Raw genomic sequence first — 15,598 nt, forward strand, 5'->3', positions numbered from 1 at the left:
CTCCCTCTGCCTGCCACTCTATCTAGTTGTGCTCTCTCTGTGTCAAATAAATAAATAAAATCTTAAAAAAAAAAAAAAAAGTGGCTTCCACTTCTTTGAGTTTCCCTCATCGCGTGATCAGCTTTCCAACTGTTTCTAAAAGGGAGGGGCAGAAGGTGTTCCTGCAAAATTAAAAGCAATACAGTAGAGGGAAGGTCAGGAAGTTGTACATGATATGTCAAATAAGTGAGACAAATAATAACACTATAGTCTCATGGGAAGGAGAAATCCCTAAGGGCTACAATGACAAGAGACTATCTTACTTGCAAAGTGGAATTTGACCTCAATATTCATAGACTGGTAAAATTCAGGGGTAGAATGGATGGGAGTGAAGGCCAAACAAGTAAACAGAAACACAGTGTTAGAAGACAGTTATAAAACTGGAATGTGGCAACTTACATTCACAAAGTAAATAAGTGAAAAAAAAGCTAAGTCTTCTATTATGTAAGAAATCTGTATGGTTAAGAGGATTATCATCTTAAGACCACAACAGCTACAAAACATTTAAAAGGTTACAATAAAACCATAAAATGGTTCTATCTTTTCAGTGTCCATAAATCTCTTCTGATTCCAATTTTTGGCATTCAAAGTTTTTCAAACATTTATGACATTAGTTTCATAATTTATTTCACTCTAACCAAATGCCATAAGTTTCCATATTCTTACCAATGTTCTGTACTCACTATACTAATATATGATGGAATTTCCCCAGTAGATTATTTCAGTCATATTTATTTTTCCTTTATACTTTGACCTCTCCAGAATTTTGTCTTCTCTATCAAAGTATTTAGTTGACTTTTTCTTCCACTACATTTACATGAATGATTAACACATCTCTTTTTTTTTTTTCTTTAAAGATTTTATTTATTCATGAGAGAGAGAGAGAGAGAGAGAGAGAGAGAGAGAGAGAAGCAGGCTCCACGCAGGAAGCCCAATGTGAGATTCGATCCCGGGACCCCAGGATCACACCCTGGGCCAAAGGCAGGAGCTAAACCGCTGAGCCACTCAGGGATCCCCAACACATCTAACTCTTCAGCGTAACTAATATGTTCACATGTGCCAAGGTTTTTATTTTACTATTGAAACTTCAATAGATCTTAAAGTCTGCAATGCTTTTTCAGTTGGTACCTTTTAAATTTATACATTCTCTCCTTCAGTTCTATGCCAAGGTCCAGCTTAATGTCTTAGAGAAGGCATTCAGTTACATTAGAAAAGGGATTTGGAATTAAAAGTTTGTAAAGATACTTCCAAGTTGAAAATTCTAGGATTTTATTAATCTCATCTTGTCATGAGTTTGTTTTTTTTTTTTTTCCTTTTAAACAACACTGCTTTCTTTATTCATACCTGCCTACTTGAGCTTATTCTTTTAAAAATGTTCTTTTCAGGTAAGGCCAACTATACCACAATTTGTTTCAAAACCTCTGCCTTTTCTTACACTTAAACCCAGGCATAATTTTTGTATCTCAGAGGACAGATCCAATGGGGCGTTCATAATCAGAGAATTGTAAAATTCAAGAAAACTTAGGTTCACAGAGGTTAAGAGACTTGACTACTATATAGCTAGTAAAGTGACAAAGTCCTGATTCTCTCCAATCAGAACTCCTTTCAAGTCAAGAAGGCTTTACTAGTTACACCAGCACAATTTTTTTCTTCTGATTGCTATTTCCTATGTCCTTAGGACATCATCTTCTCCTAGTTAATCAATCACAAGGTTTTTGTTTTCTAACTCTACAACACCCACTCCCCTGAAACTGTCCAGGATGACAAAGATACCTCAATCAAATATGGGAGGCAACTACTTTTTCTTCCCCCAGAGCATTTCATGTCTATATTATATGACCTGTAGTCTATAGGAAACTCACCCAGAACTGAGACCTATTAATACCTTGTAGGACACTATACCTACTTAATATGAAATGTCTAAGCAATAGAAGCAGAGACAAAATCTTGAAAGATACAGAATACATGTTTAACTTGCTTAGAGCAAATATTTATCCGGTTTCTATCCTATGGAGGGCTCTGTGCTATTAGCAAAAACTCCTACTTAATTTCAAGTTCTGTAAATCTAACAGAAATGAAGACACACTATGTTCATTCTTTTGCACTGAAACCCCCTCCCCCCAAAACCCAAAATCCACACACACTTGTGATTGGGCACACGCACACACACACACCCTCCCTCCGCAATGTGGAATCCCCGCCCCTGACCGGGTAAGTTCACCTTCTGTACATTTAAGTGTTTGCAGACCTGGCCGTTCTTTTACAAAGTACCTGTACAGTTGTGCACAGTTCAGGCAGAGCAACATTACACAAGGTAAGCCCTTTTTTTTTTTTTTTCTGTTCAAGATCCTAGTTGGTTAAGTAGAACTGGAGTTTGAAATCAGAGAAAAAGAAATGGTGAAAAGTAGCATGCAAAACTGAGAAACTAAACTGTGATAGTGCTTTTATTAATGAAAATAAACTTTATTCAAATACGGGGCAATCCTGAGGTATAGTTAGGAGTATTTCACATAATGGAGAAAAGTCATCATAATGTCCAATCCCAGACTCCCAGGAAAGTAACTGTGTAACAACACTGTTAGTATCACGACTGGAGAGATGTTTCGTCTACTTTGTTCTAAAAAGTTTTATTTCTTAAAAAAAAAAAAAAAAAAAAAAAAGGGAAAACAGAACCAAAAAAGGAACAGACAGAAACCACTCTGAGCTGGCGACTGCGACGACAGGCCAGCGAGACACCCAGGCTTTCCGGGTCGCGCTTGGCTTTGGGATGGATGTCCGCGAAGGCAGCCCTGGAACCACCCACCACGTCCCACAGCCGGCGCCCGAGAGAGCCGGGCGGCCGCGGGTCCCGACCCCGCCGCAGGCGCGGAGAGGCCCCCGGGGCCGCCCCTCGGCGCCGCCTCCCAGGGCAGGAGCGCGGCCGCGGCCGGCAGGCCAGGCCCGGGAGGGCGCGGGGCGTCCGGGCTCGGGGGCACCAGCGCCCGCGCGGGACGCCCTGTCATGAGTCACGGAGGCGAGAGCCGGCGGGCGGGGGAAGAGGCTGCAGGATGGAGGGGAGCGGGCTGACCCGAGGCCCCGACCTCGCGCCCGGCGGGGAAGCGGGCCCTGCCCACCCTGCCCTCACCTCCGCCCGACGCAACAGGCGCGGCGGCCGGGTCCCGACCCCGGGGTCTGCGGGCCGGGGGGCGGGGGCAGCAGCCCGCAGCCATGACAGGCGCGGGGCGGGCCGCGGGCGGGCTGGGCCGCACGTGCGGGCAGCGCCCCCTCCCCGGCCTCCCCGCGCGCCCCGCCGTCTCCGGGCGCGGGCCCCTCACCTCCGGCGGCGGCGGCGGCGGCTGCGGCGGCGGCGGCCCCGGCCCGGCCGGCCCCGACCACGACCCCCACCCCCGCCCCGGCCGGGCGGCGGCGTGGGCGGCGGCGTTGGCGGCACGTACTCACCGCCGCTCGCTGGCTCTCGGGCTTCGCCATGACTGAGGCGCCCCCGCCGCCCCCCGCCTCGACCGAGACTGACACGCGCGGCTGGCCGGGCGGGGGCGGCCTCAGGCGACCACCCGGCTGACAGAACCCGCCCCCGCCTCTCCCCACCAGTTGAGCAGCGGCCGCTGCCCTGCGGTGCCCCCGGGCTTCCTCCCCACGCCCGGGGCGGCGGGTGGCAACGGCGGGCGGCGGCGGCGGCGGCGGCGGCACTTACCGGCGGCGCGGCCAGGCCCCCCTGTCAGCGCGGGGCCGGGAGGGAGCGGAGGGAGGAGTGAAGGGGCACCGCCTCCCCCGCGCCGCCACGCACCCGCCTGATTGGCCCAGTGCACTCCCCCAGCGCGACCCCACCAGCCCCTGCGAGCGGCACTCCGGCAGCTCCGGCGCGCCATTTGCATATTTGTGCCCGCGCCGCTGATTGGCCGGGGCTGGGGGGGGGGGGGCGGCCGTGACCGCGGCCGCTCCCGCCGCCGCTCCCGCCGCCGCTCCCGCCGCGTCGGGCGACCCAGGAGGGAGGCTCCCCCCCTCGCCGCGCCGCTTCCCCCCGCGGCCCGGCTCGACCCGGGGCGGGGGGCGGGGGGCGGGGGGCGGCGAGAGGCGGGGTCGCCGCCGCGCTCCAACATGGCCCCGCCGCGCCGCCGGCCCAATCGCCGGTGCGGTTACTCCGGGAGCCCGGGCGGCCCCGGGGCGGGGAAGTGTTGGGGCCGGGCGCCCTCTGGCCGGAGCGCGGGGCAGTGCAGTGCCCCGGCTCCCCTCGCCGCGCCGCCGCGGCCGCCACGTCAGGCCGCGCCCTCGCGACGGCCTCTCCCCTCCCCGCGGCCCCGCCGCCACGTCAGGCCCGGCAGGCGCGCCCCGGCCGCGAGCGGCCCGGCGGCGGGGTCGGCGCCGAGGTCACTCACGCGCTGGGCACCGGGTCCGCCCGCCCGCCCGCCCGGGGCCAGGTGTCCTGAGCGTGGGTCCGGGGCCGTGTCTTCTTCCGCCCTGACCCCGCCGCCGCACGCGCCTGTGCCGTGAACCGGGAGCGAGGAGACGGGCGCCGCGATGATGCAGCGATTCCGCCCAGGTGCCGAGCACCTGCTAGCGGGAAGGCGCGGGGCTGAGGACACCTAGTCTCCGCGAGGTTCAGGCCCGCGTTCTGACTTGCACGGCTGTGCGGGGAGAGGAGGAAGGAACGAGAAGGGCGGGGGGCGGGGGTGGGGGGCACTGGGGTAGGAGTAGGTGGCCTAGTAGACAACCACCGGCCGACGCACCTGTGGGGACAGCACCTGTGGGGACAGCCGGCTCCCCTTTCGCTCTGTCACTAATTAACTGTGTGACCTCCGTGAAGTCGTAACACGTCCCAGGGCCTCGGTTTTCCCTTCTGTAAAATGAAGAGGCTGGACACATTTTCTTAAAAAAAAAAAAAAAAAAAAAAAAAAAAGCCTTCCAGCTCTAAAATTCTGTGGGTCTCTTTCAGGCCCTGGGCTGGCTTTTAGTGTCTAATTAAAGCTTTAAAATCCATTGTTGGCATGAGAGATAGACCAAATCAGGGGATGCTGGGACTGGAGTCTGCCTTATGTGTGTTTGTTGGAGACTGTTCACGGGTTCAGATCCACTGTGGGTGATATTTAGCACTCACCTTACAGGGGACGGAAGTGTCTGGAATTTAGACTCCACAAAGGAGCACAGAGCAGTGTCCCCGGGGTTGTTTATGCCTGAGCGGAAGGGAATGGCTACGGGACGCAGAGTGCTAGGCCCCCCCCCCCCCCCCACCGGGCCATTTCACTCTCTCTGTACCGGAGCAGGCCCTCCAGCTTGGATCGACACAAGTCTATTTAGCTCAGATGCTGAAGGGCCTGGGAGGGAACCCTGCTGAGAGAGACCTTACAATTACAGCTTTGATTCCCCTCAAGGATGCTTAATAACAACCACACACTAAGATAAGAAGGCACAGACACAGTTCACCCCTGAGCTCCCTACATTACTTCCTAGTTGAATACTGCTTTCATTTGCAAATCCAACCTGTTGAATCAAATTTAAGGCCAGTAACATCTCATTTATCTGGCATCAAAAAAGAGAATAGGATATTCCATATCTTGTCTAAAACTTCAGCTACTTGTTTTTTGTTTGTTTGTTTGTTTTTGTTTACAGAATTTTCTCCCCCAAGAAAACTCAGGTTTCCTGGAATCTTTGAACATTACTTACACTTGGGGATTAAAGAGCATCATTATCAGTATCAGCATTATTGTATTCTATTATGATCAATGAATGCCCTCAGAAATATGTAGATCTGTTTGTCCTTATGAAAAATGGCCTCTAGACAAGCTGTTATTATTTTAAACTTACCTCTGCCTGTTTCTATGTCTCGTTCCTCACTCCTGGACTGATAATTTCTCTATTTTTTTAATCTAGCAACCTCCTTCCTTCTTTTCTCCCTTCCTCCCTCCCTCCCTCCCTTCCTCCTTCTATCCTACTATAAACAAACACTGATAAACTTTTATTAGTTTAGACTCTGGTTTTAAGTAAAGATTTTCTGTGAGATTCTCTCATGGGTTAACAAGTGCGTTTTTGTGACATCTATTTTGTTCAACTTATTTCTTATTCTTAGTGGTATTCTTGGTAACTTGGTAACTGAGGTTTCTGAGTATATGGATCCTGAAAAAGTTATTGCAAAGAATAGCTCTAAATCCCAGAATTAAGAAGCCAGATCAGTAAATACTATCCTCTGCAATTTATTTTTTAAAGTTTTGCTTAAGCAATAGCTATACCCCATGGAGGGCTCAAACTCATGTCCCTGAGATCAATAGGTCACATTCTCTTCTGACTGAGTCAGACAGGTGACCCTACCCGCTGCAATTTACATGAACAAAAATCAATTGTCATCAACAACCTCAAAATCTAGCAACACTGGCCTACCATTTCTATCAGGCAATGGAATATCCAGAGGCCGGTGGTAGCAATGCTCTCCAGATCCCTCTATTCCACTCTAGAGTAAAAATGGCTCTGGTTCTTCCCAGTGCCTTTCAAACCAAAAAAAGTCCTCTATTTGCAGATGCAATGATTCAAGTCCCCAGAAAGCTTGCACCATGACCAAGAGCAGTTCTTCTTACTCTGCAGGAAAACCACTCAAGTCCAATAGGTACCATTTACTGAAATTTAATTAGTCCTAGGCAGTGTTAAGGGTTTACACTTATTATTTCACTTTACCTTCACAACCACTCTATAAGGAAGGGATGATTTTTTTCCTACTGTATGGATGAATAAAACCAAAATCTTGCATTGATTACACAATTACTGAGTAGAAGAGGTAGGATTCAAACTTTGAGCTGTCTGGTCCTAAAGCTTATACCTCTTAACCATTATACTATATCCCTCCCTTCAGCCATAGTTTCTGATTCCATGTTTAGTAAGCAACCTCTTGGTTATTAATTTGGCATCTGAGAAGGGGGGGATAGGCATTCTGGTTCGGGACACCAAGAAAGAAATATCCCAAAATGCATACATCAAATGACATTTTCTGGCAAGTTGGAGGAATATGAACCAATGCTCTGGCACCTGTTCACATTTGGGGACAATTGATATACTCGATATCCTAAAACTCACTTCAGACCTGTTAGAATGGCTATTACCAAACGTACAAGAAATAAGTGTTGAGAGGATACAGAGAAAAGGGAACCCTTGTGCACTGTCAATGGAAATGTAAATTGGTGCTGCCACTATAGAAAACAGTATGGAGGTGCCTCAAAAATTAAAAATAGAACTACCAAATGAGCCAGCAATTCCTCTTCTGGGTTTTTATCTGAAGAAAACAAAACCCCTACCTTGAAAAGATATCTGCACCCCCCAGCCCTCTATTCACTATAGCATTATTTACAATAGCCAAGACATGGAAACAACCCAAGTATCTATTTTTTTAAGTTTATTTATTAAGTAATCTCTACCCTTAATGTGGTACTTGAACTCAAGATCCCGAGATCAAGAGTCCAATGCTCTTCCAACTGAGCCACCCAAGTGCCCTTACCTAAGTGTCTATTAATGGAGAAACAGATAAAGGCAATGTGGTATGTATACACAATGGGATATTATTCAACCATAAAAAGGAATGAAATCTTACCATTTCAACAACATGGATGGATCTTGAGGGTATTAAGCTAAGTGAAGTAAGTCAGACAGAGAAAGACAAAGACTACATGATCTCACTTATGTGTGAAATCTAAAAAAAAACCAAAAAGCCAAAAAAAATTTTAAAAATAGAAATTAAAATTAAAAAAAAGCCCAACCAAACTCATACATATAGAAAACAGACTCATGGCTGCCAGAGGAGGGGGTAGTGGATGGGAAAAATGGGTGAAGGGGTTCAAAAGATACAAAATTCCATGGTGTCTGGGTGGTGCAGTCAGTTGAGCAGTCAGTTGACTCTTGGTTTCGGCTCAGGTCATGATCTCAGGGTCTTGAGATTGAGCCCCAAATCAGGGTCTGCACTCCTCACAGGGGCTGACTCAGGCTCTCCCATTCATGTGCTCTCTCTCTCTCAAATAAATAAATCTTTTTTTTAAAAAGGTACAAACTTCCAGTTACAGAATAAGCCATAGGAATGTAATGTGCAGCCTGGTGACTACAGTTAATAATACTGTATTGCATATTTGAAAATTGGTAAAAGAATAAATCTTAAAAGTTCTCACCCCAAGAAGAAAAAGGTTTGTAATTATGTATGGTGATGGATGTTAATTAGATTTACTATGGTGATCATTTCCCAATATATACAAATATCAAATCATTATGTAATGTTTCAGGTAATCATTATCATTACCTGAAACCAATATGCTATATGTCAATCATACCTCAATAATTTTTTTTCATTTTTTTACCTCAATAATTTTTTTAAAGGCCTAGACCTGCAAAGCTCAGCATTAGACACTATCTCAGTGGGACCTGCAAAAAGAAGGCCCACAGAATAGTCAAAACATCCTTGAAAAAAAAGACTGAAATGAATATAACTGTATGCTACCTGCACTGGATTAAAAGAAAAATCCTTTGGGGCACCTAGCTGGCTCAGTCCATAGAGCATGTGGCTCTTGATCTCAGGGTTGTGAGCTCAGTGTCTCTGACACTGGGGACAGAGGTTACTTGAAAAACAAAAAATAAAGAAAAAATTTTTTAAATCCATCAAAAAAAAAAAAAGAGTTGAAGGACTCATGCTTCCTGATTTCAAAACTTACTACAATGCTACAGTAACGTACAATGCTACACTAATGTACAATGCTACACTGAGGAACTGGCATAAGGATAGACATATAGATCAATGGAATAGAACTGAGAGTCCAGAAATAAACTTTTACATTATGGTCAATTTATTTTCAACAAGAGTGCTAAGACATGTAAGTTGAGAAAGACAAATGAATATACAAATGCTAGAGAATGAAGCTGGATCCCTACCTTATACCATACAGAAAAAAAGAAATCAAAAAGGATCATGGATCAATGGCACCTAGGTGACTCAGTTGGCTAGGTGTCTGCATTCAACTCAATTCGTGATCCTAGGATCCTGGGATAGAGCCCTGCATCCAGCTCTCCGCTCAGCAAGAAGTCTGCTTCTCCCTCTCCCTCTGCTCCTTCCTCTGTTTGTGCTCTCTCACTCTGTCTCCCAAAGAAATAAATAGGGCCCCTGGGTGGCTCAGTGGTTGAGCATCTGCCTTCGGCTCAGGGCATGATCCCAGGGTCTGCCTGTGTCTCTGACTCTCTCTCTCTCTCTCTCTCTGTCTCTCATGGATAAAGAAAGAAGGAAAGAAAAAAGAAGAAAGAAAGAAAGAAAGAAAGAAAGAAAGAAAGAAAGAAAGAAAGAAAGAAAGAAAGAAAGAAAGAAAGAAAAAGAAAGGAAGGAAGGAAGGAAGGAAGGAAGGAAGGAAGGAAGGAAGGAAGGAAGGAAAGAAAGAAAGAAAGAAAGAAAGAAAGAAAGAAAGAAAGAAAGAAAGAAAGAAAGAAAGAAAGGAGAAAGAAAATCTTTTTTTTTTTTTTTTTTAAGAAAATCTTTTAAAAAAAGAGAGAGAGAGATCATGGACCTAGAGGTAAAAATAAAACTCTAGGAAGAAAACATAGGAGTAAATCTTCTGGACCTTGGGTTAGCAATGGTTTTGTACACAGTACATGACACCACAGCGCAAGCAACAAAAGGAAATATAGATAAATTGGGCTTCATTAAAATTAAAGCAACCAAAAAATAGATAAACTGAACATCAACATAGAAAAACTTTTAGGATTCAAAAGACACTATTAAGAAAGTGCAAAGACACCCACGGAATGAGAAAATATTTGCAAATCATACATCTGATAAGGGTCCAGAATCCAGAATGTATGAAGACTTCTTGCAACTCAACAATAAAAAGATAAATAACCCAATGTAAAAATAAAGTATTTTAAGTGTACTTTGAATAGACATTTCTCCAGTGAAGATATACAAATAGCCAATATGCACAAGATGCATAACATTATTAGTTATTAGAGAAATGCAACTCAAAACCACAATGAGATACTACTTTACATCCATTAGGATGGCTCTAAAAAGAAAGGCAGGCAATAACAAGTGTTGATGAGAATGTGGAGAAGTTGGAACCCTCATACATTACTGGTAGAAATGTGAAATGGTGCAGCCATTTTGGAAAACAATTCCTTGAAAAGTTTTCCATCAACACCTTCCCCCCAAATGAAAACATGTTCACACAAAAACTTGCACGGAAATCTTCATATCAGCGTTATTCATCACAGCCCCCAAATGGAAACACACCAAATGTCTATCAACTGATGGATATTCAAAAATGGTTTATCCACACACTGGAATATTATTTAACTGTAAAGAAATATTAGGTCCTGATACAGGGTACAACATGGCTGAAACTTGAAAACATGTAGGGTGATCAAAGCCAAATGCAAAAGACCACATGTTGAATGACTCCATTTATGTAAACTGTCCAGAATAAGCTCTACAGAGACAGAAAGTAGATTAGTGGTTGTCGAGGGGGAAGGGGTGAAGAATGGAGAGTGGTTGGTAACAGTACTTTGGGGGGGATGAAAATGTTCTGAAATTAGTTTGTGATAATGGTTGTACAAGTCCATGGATATACCAAATACCACTGAAGTGTGAAGTCTATGATAAGTGAATACTACCTCAATAAAGCTATTTTAAAAAGTGATGCCCAGCCAGCAACTTCCAACTTTGTTATAGCATTATATACATTAAATCCATATATATGGGCTCTGTGTATATATATATTTATTTACACACACATATGAACACATGTTGGGACAAATGGCGCAGACATATATTAATTAATTTTTCAAATTAGTTAAGCAGCAAATAATGTTTTTAAGTCTGAAGATTGCTGATTGTAGCACTGTTACTTCTCAAGTTGCACTTGCCAGTTTTGTGACTTTGGTATAATTTACTTAATTTACATGCATTTTAATACCTACACCATATATGTGTACAAGGCTGGGTGCAGTATCAATTATGGAAGGGATTACTATCCCCACATAAATAATAAATTATTAATAATAAATATGTCATACAATATATATGAAAAACTGTGTGTATATATGAAAAACTGTGTGTATATTTTATACATTCATCTTTATTGATGTTCACTTACAGGTTGAGGCACTAAAGAAAATGTTCTTTCACAGACCAATGATAAGTACTTGTGAACGCTAAGATATGCTTTTTTAACCTTTTACACATTTTATGTCAATTTAAATTTAAATTCTTATTTAAATGTTTTATGCCCCATTATATTATATAATATAACATAATTTCCATCTTTCTGCAATAATGAATATAGCTTGAAGAGCTCAGACACTATTCCAGTCCAGGAAAATAATTTGAAAGGAACTTTAGTTGGTTCAGCAGTGAGCAAAAACTTCACATTATCCTCTGGGAGTTGTGAAATCTCCTTAACTCAGTGAAGAACAGAGGTTCTTTTTAGGACAGGAGTGAAGGACATCACTAGAAAGCTCTTTAACCTTCTTTTTCAGGTCCTTGTTCAAGGAAACAGAAAAGAAGGCTAGGTAAGCTTTCAGCTGTAACTTAAAGCACCTCAAAGATCATTTGAAAGCATGTGTATAGCACTGTTTTCAAATCTGGAGGCTGCTGCTAATAACAATATTCAAAGGCTGTGTTGTGCCAGGCAGCCATTCTTCAGACTCTACTCTTAGGCCTATTTAATCAGGGACAGATCTTAGAGCCTCTAAGTTTGATCTAGTTTATCTCCTGCTTTAGCCAGGAATATACTTCAAAGCACGATCCTGCTTGACAGTTCAAATCTTCCACCGTCCTGCTTTTACACACAACTGCTTGTCCTAATCTTAAAAGGTCTTCAGGAAAAAAAGAGTTTTTGCTGTTTTCCTTGATAAGGCATCCTTGCTCATCCTTGAGCATTCCCTCTTTTTGTGCATCTGCTTCTCTTTGGGTAAGGCAAGCACTCCTTTAGGAGAAGTTACTTCTAAATTAAGTTTGGAGAGATCAAGGCGTGCAATGCAGCTGCTACTTGAAAAATGAGTTCATTCAACAAATATTAGAAGAGTATCCGTGAAGTGGCAGGTCCAGTGCTAGGTGCTGGGAAAACAATGAACAAGGCAGACAGGGTCCTCTGGCCTCATGGCCAATTATTTTGTGATGTAAATACCCACTAATTAACTATTTTTTATTAACTTTGGTAATACTTAACCTTCATTTACAGGTACTATAATCATTGTGCTTAGAAAGCCATATGTGATCTCTACAACATAACCAAAGAATTGATGGAAACCATAAACATGAATATATCTTATCAACTGACTTGTTTTATAGGCATTAGGGGCATCTTTTTTTTTTTCTTTTTTTTTTTAAGATTTCACCCATTTATTCATGATAGACAGAGAGAGAGGCAGAGACACAGGCAGAGGGAGAAGCAGGCTCCATGCTGGGAGCCCTACGCGCAGAGCGGAACTCCTCCCGGGACTCCAGGATCGTGCCCTAGGCCAAAGGCAGGCGCTAAACTGCTGAGCCACCCAGGGATCCCCCATTAGGGGCATCTTATTTCAAGAAGAAAGCCCTCATGATGCAATTTAGATCCATCTTGTCTTGTCTTAAATCCATCTAAGCTTCAAAAAAGAGAAAACTGTACTAGGTTTCCTCTGAATATTTTCCTGACTTGTTTTTCTTCATTCATACTAGCCATGACTATGATCCAGTGACCATCTTTTCATGATCCCATTGGCTGAGTTTCACGCTCCCTACTTATGACATGGGAAGAGCTTATAAAACTCATATTGTTAGAAATAAAAGAAATCCCTTAATAATTACCACAGTCATTTAAAAATATAAATGGGTAAGTTTTTCTTGCCTCATATGAATTTAAGAAGGGTTATCTTTCTTATTAAGATCATCTTTTAATGCACTCCTATTTTATCAAGGCATCATTATGAGCTCTTTTGCAAAAGCATTTAGAAATTATTGGAATTCTTAGACATTTTGGTTGAGGAGATATATTAATTATAGTTGTTTTCCTTTGCATTTAACCCCATGGTTTGTTTTATAGAGGATGAGTAATAACATGCCAACCAGGAAAATTAATTCCAGGTTATATGATTGAAAAAACAATTTAAATTTAATAGCAGAGAGACCTCAGAAAGTTTTGCTAAAAATAAGTGTTGGGGCACCTGGCTGGCTCAGGGGTCCTGACTTTTAAGCCCCACAATGGGTGTAGAGATTACTAAGAAAAAAAAAAAAAAAGTAAGATTTAAAATAAATTAGTGTAGCTCTTTTCTCTGGTTGTCATTAGGTGTTAAGAAGTTAGTGAGCTTGCCCAATTTAAGTAGAAATCTTGTGTGAAAATACGGAAGGGAGTTGGGTCAGTTTTTTTTTTTTTTTTTTTTTTTTTTTTTTAAGATTTCATTTATTTATTCATGACAGAGAGAAAGAGAGGCAGAGACACAGGCAGAGGGAGAAGCAGGCTCCATACAAGGAGCCCAATGTGGGACTTAATCCCGCGACTCCGGGATCACGCCCTGAGCCGAAGGCAGACCCTCAACCGCTGAGCTACCCAGGCATCCCTGGGTCTGTGTTTCTTCACACGAGAAATTCATAGAATTATGTAGGTCTCATACAGGCACAGAGTTGACTTCTCCAACCTTACACATATTTGACAAACATTCTTCCTTCCAGAAAGTTTGGTTTGGTAGAGACCTCAAAAATATTGTGTCAGAGAACTGAATGTGTCCTAAAATCAGGCCAGTTCTGCCACACTGATAGGCTGCATTCAAGTGATGGTTAGCAACAAGATAAAAGACTAAAGAATTAGGCCAAATCCTCTGGATATCAAATGTATAATTGAATTTTTTCCTTTTCATAGCTTATCTCAGTGTCATGTAGGACTGCTGAGTTTTTTCTCATAGTCAGCAGTTTTTGGCTAATACCTCGGAGTCTTCTTTGTCCAGTACACAGTGCCCTGGCTCCTGGAGGATACTTCTCTTTGTGTTTCCTTGGCAGAGTGTGTCCTATTTGGCAAGAACATACTGAGTGATTTGTGTGAACTATAAGAAATGTCAGGCTGGCACTTGCTCACTATCTGCCACTCCTCTTTCTAGATAAACGAAAGTGACTGCAGTCTTTTCTGTTCTTCAAACACACCACTCTCCTTGTCTTGGAACCTTTTCACCTTCCATTCCCTCTGCCTTATCATTGGCTCCCTTAAGTCTTGCAAAAAATGGCTTCTCAGGCAGTCCTTCCCTGACCCTACTCACAGTTTGCTTTCTTCCTAATACTTATCACTGTTTGTGTGTTTATTATTTGTCTCCACCCACTAGAAAGAAAGCATCTGTTGGCAGAGACAGGCTGTCTTGTTCCTGGAAGTATTCTAAGCACTGAGAACACAGGTGCTCAATAAATGTGTATTTTATAATGAACGAACTGTCCATCCAACATACCTGTAATGTTCTTGCAGAATAAACTGCTATTACTTGGGACTATCCCACCTGATTTTGAACAAAATACTAGGAGCCTCTTTCAGAGATTCTCAAACCTTACTGCACATTAGAATCACCTGGGAGGGGTGCCTGGGTGGCTCAGTTGGTTGAGTGTCTGACTCTTAATTTCAGCTCAGGTCATAATCTCAAGGCCCTGGGATGGAGCCCTGCATTGTGCTCAGTAGGCAGTCTGCTTCTCCCTCTCCCTCTGCACCCCACCCCCACTTGTGCTCTCTCTCTCTCTCAAATAAAAAAAATACAATCTTAAAAAAAAAATCACTTGGGAAACTTAAAAATTACCTTTGCTGAGAGCTCTTCCTGACCGACAGGTGATGAGTCTCAGGCATTAGTGTATTTGAAAAGCTCTTTGTATAATTGCTTGTGTAGTCAAGGTAGCAAAGTACTGCTCTAAGTGACATGGAACTGAATGATCACCTGAATACCAAATTCTTATCCTCTGGGTGAGTCCTGCTTGTGTCACCTCTGTCTAGGGCAACCCAAAGTGTTCTTCTGACTATTCTTGTGGCTTCTAAATACCTGCCTCGTTATCACAGAGGGGCAGAATTAGGCACAAACCGTTTGACAAATGAGCCTCTAAGAAAAGAGAAAAGGCATCCAAATAACCTAGGTTCATCTGTTAGTATCTGCTCTGAAAGCCTCAAAGCAAAGGGAGCAAGTTCCAGCACACTTCCTACTTACTTCATAAAAGAAAGCCATACACAAACCCCTTCACATAGCTGTAGAAGTCAGAGGCAATCAATCAATCAATCAAGTATTGGGGCTACAAAGCAAACAACAACCAATGCTCCCCAAAGAGGGAAGTATCCAAATTCTGCTCTCTTCTCTGGTGGAGACAGAGGCCAGGTAGTAGTAGGCTTAGAAACACTTGCCCGTATTTTTCATAATGGCAAACTCTAAACTTTAAGACCTTACTTATAATTGGGACCTCTACTTTTTTTTTTTTTAATGGAAAAACAATAGTTTCTGTTGTTTTTCTCAAGCCATGCAATTAATTAACTAGCTTTTTTCTTTATTTTGCAAAATCACCGTCAGAGATGTTAACAAAAACTAGGTTGATGCTGAAAACTCAATTAGTTTCCCCTCCAGTTTT

General features: G+C 43.5%; 1 protein-coding gene across 7 annotated transcripts in view; it reads right to left on the reverse strand.

Moving 5' to 3' along the window:
- The window catches only part of CHD9 (chromodomain helicase DNA binding protein 9), a 221,161-nt gene that overhangs the window by 165,090 nt on the left and 40,473 nt on the right, over positions 1-15,598 (reverse strand). For 4 of the 7 annotated variants that reach the window (XM_072827073.1, XM_072827071.1, XM_072827072.1 and 1 more), the window contains exon 1: positions 3,731-3,878. The exons of 2 other annotated variants lie outside the window; for them this stretch is intronic. The gene's annotated coding sequence lies outside the window, so the exon portion shown is untranslated. Of the gene's footprint in view, positions 1-3,477; positions 3,879-15,598 lie in introns of those variants that run through there. One more of the 7 variants, XM_072827069.1, reaches the window with a different exon arrangement.

This window comes from Canis lupus, chromosome 5, assembly GCF_048164855.1.
Source record: "Canis lupus baileyi chromosome 5, mCanLup2.hap1, whole genome shotgun sequence".
NCBI classification, from domain to species: domain Eukaryota; kingdom Metazoa; phylum Chordata; class Mammalia; order Carnivora; family Canidae; genus Canis; species Canis lupus.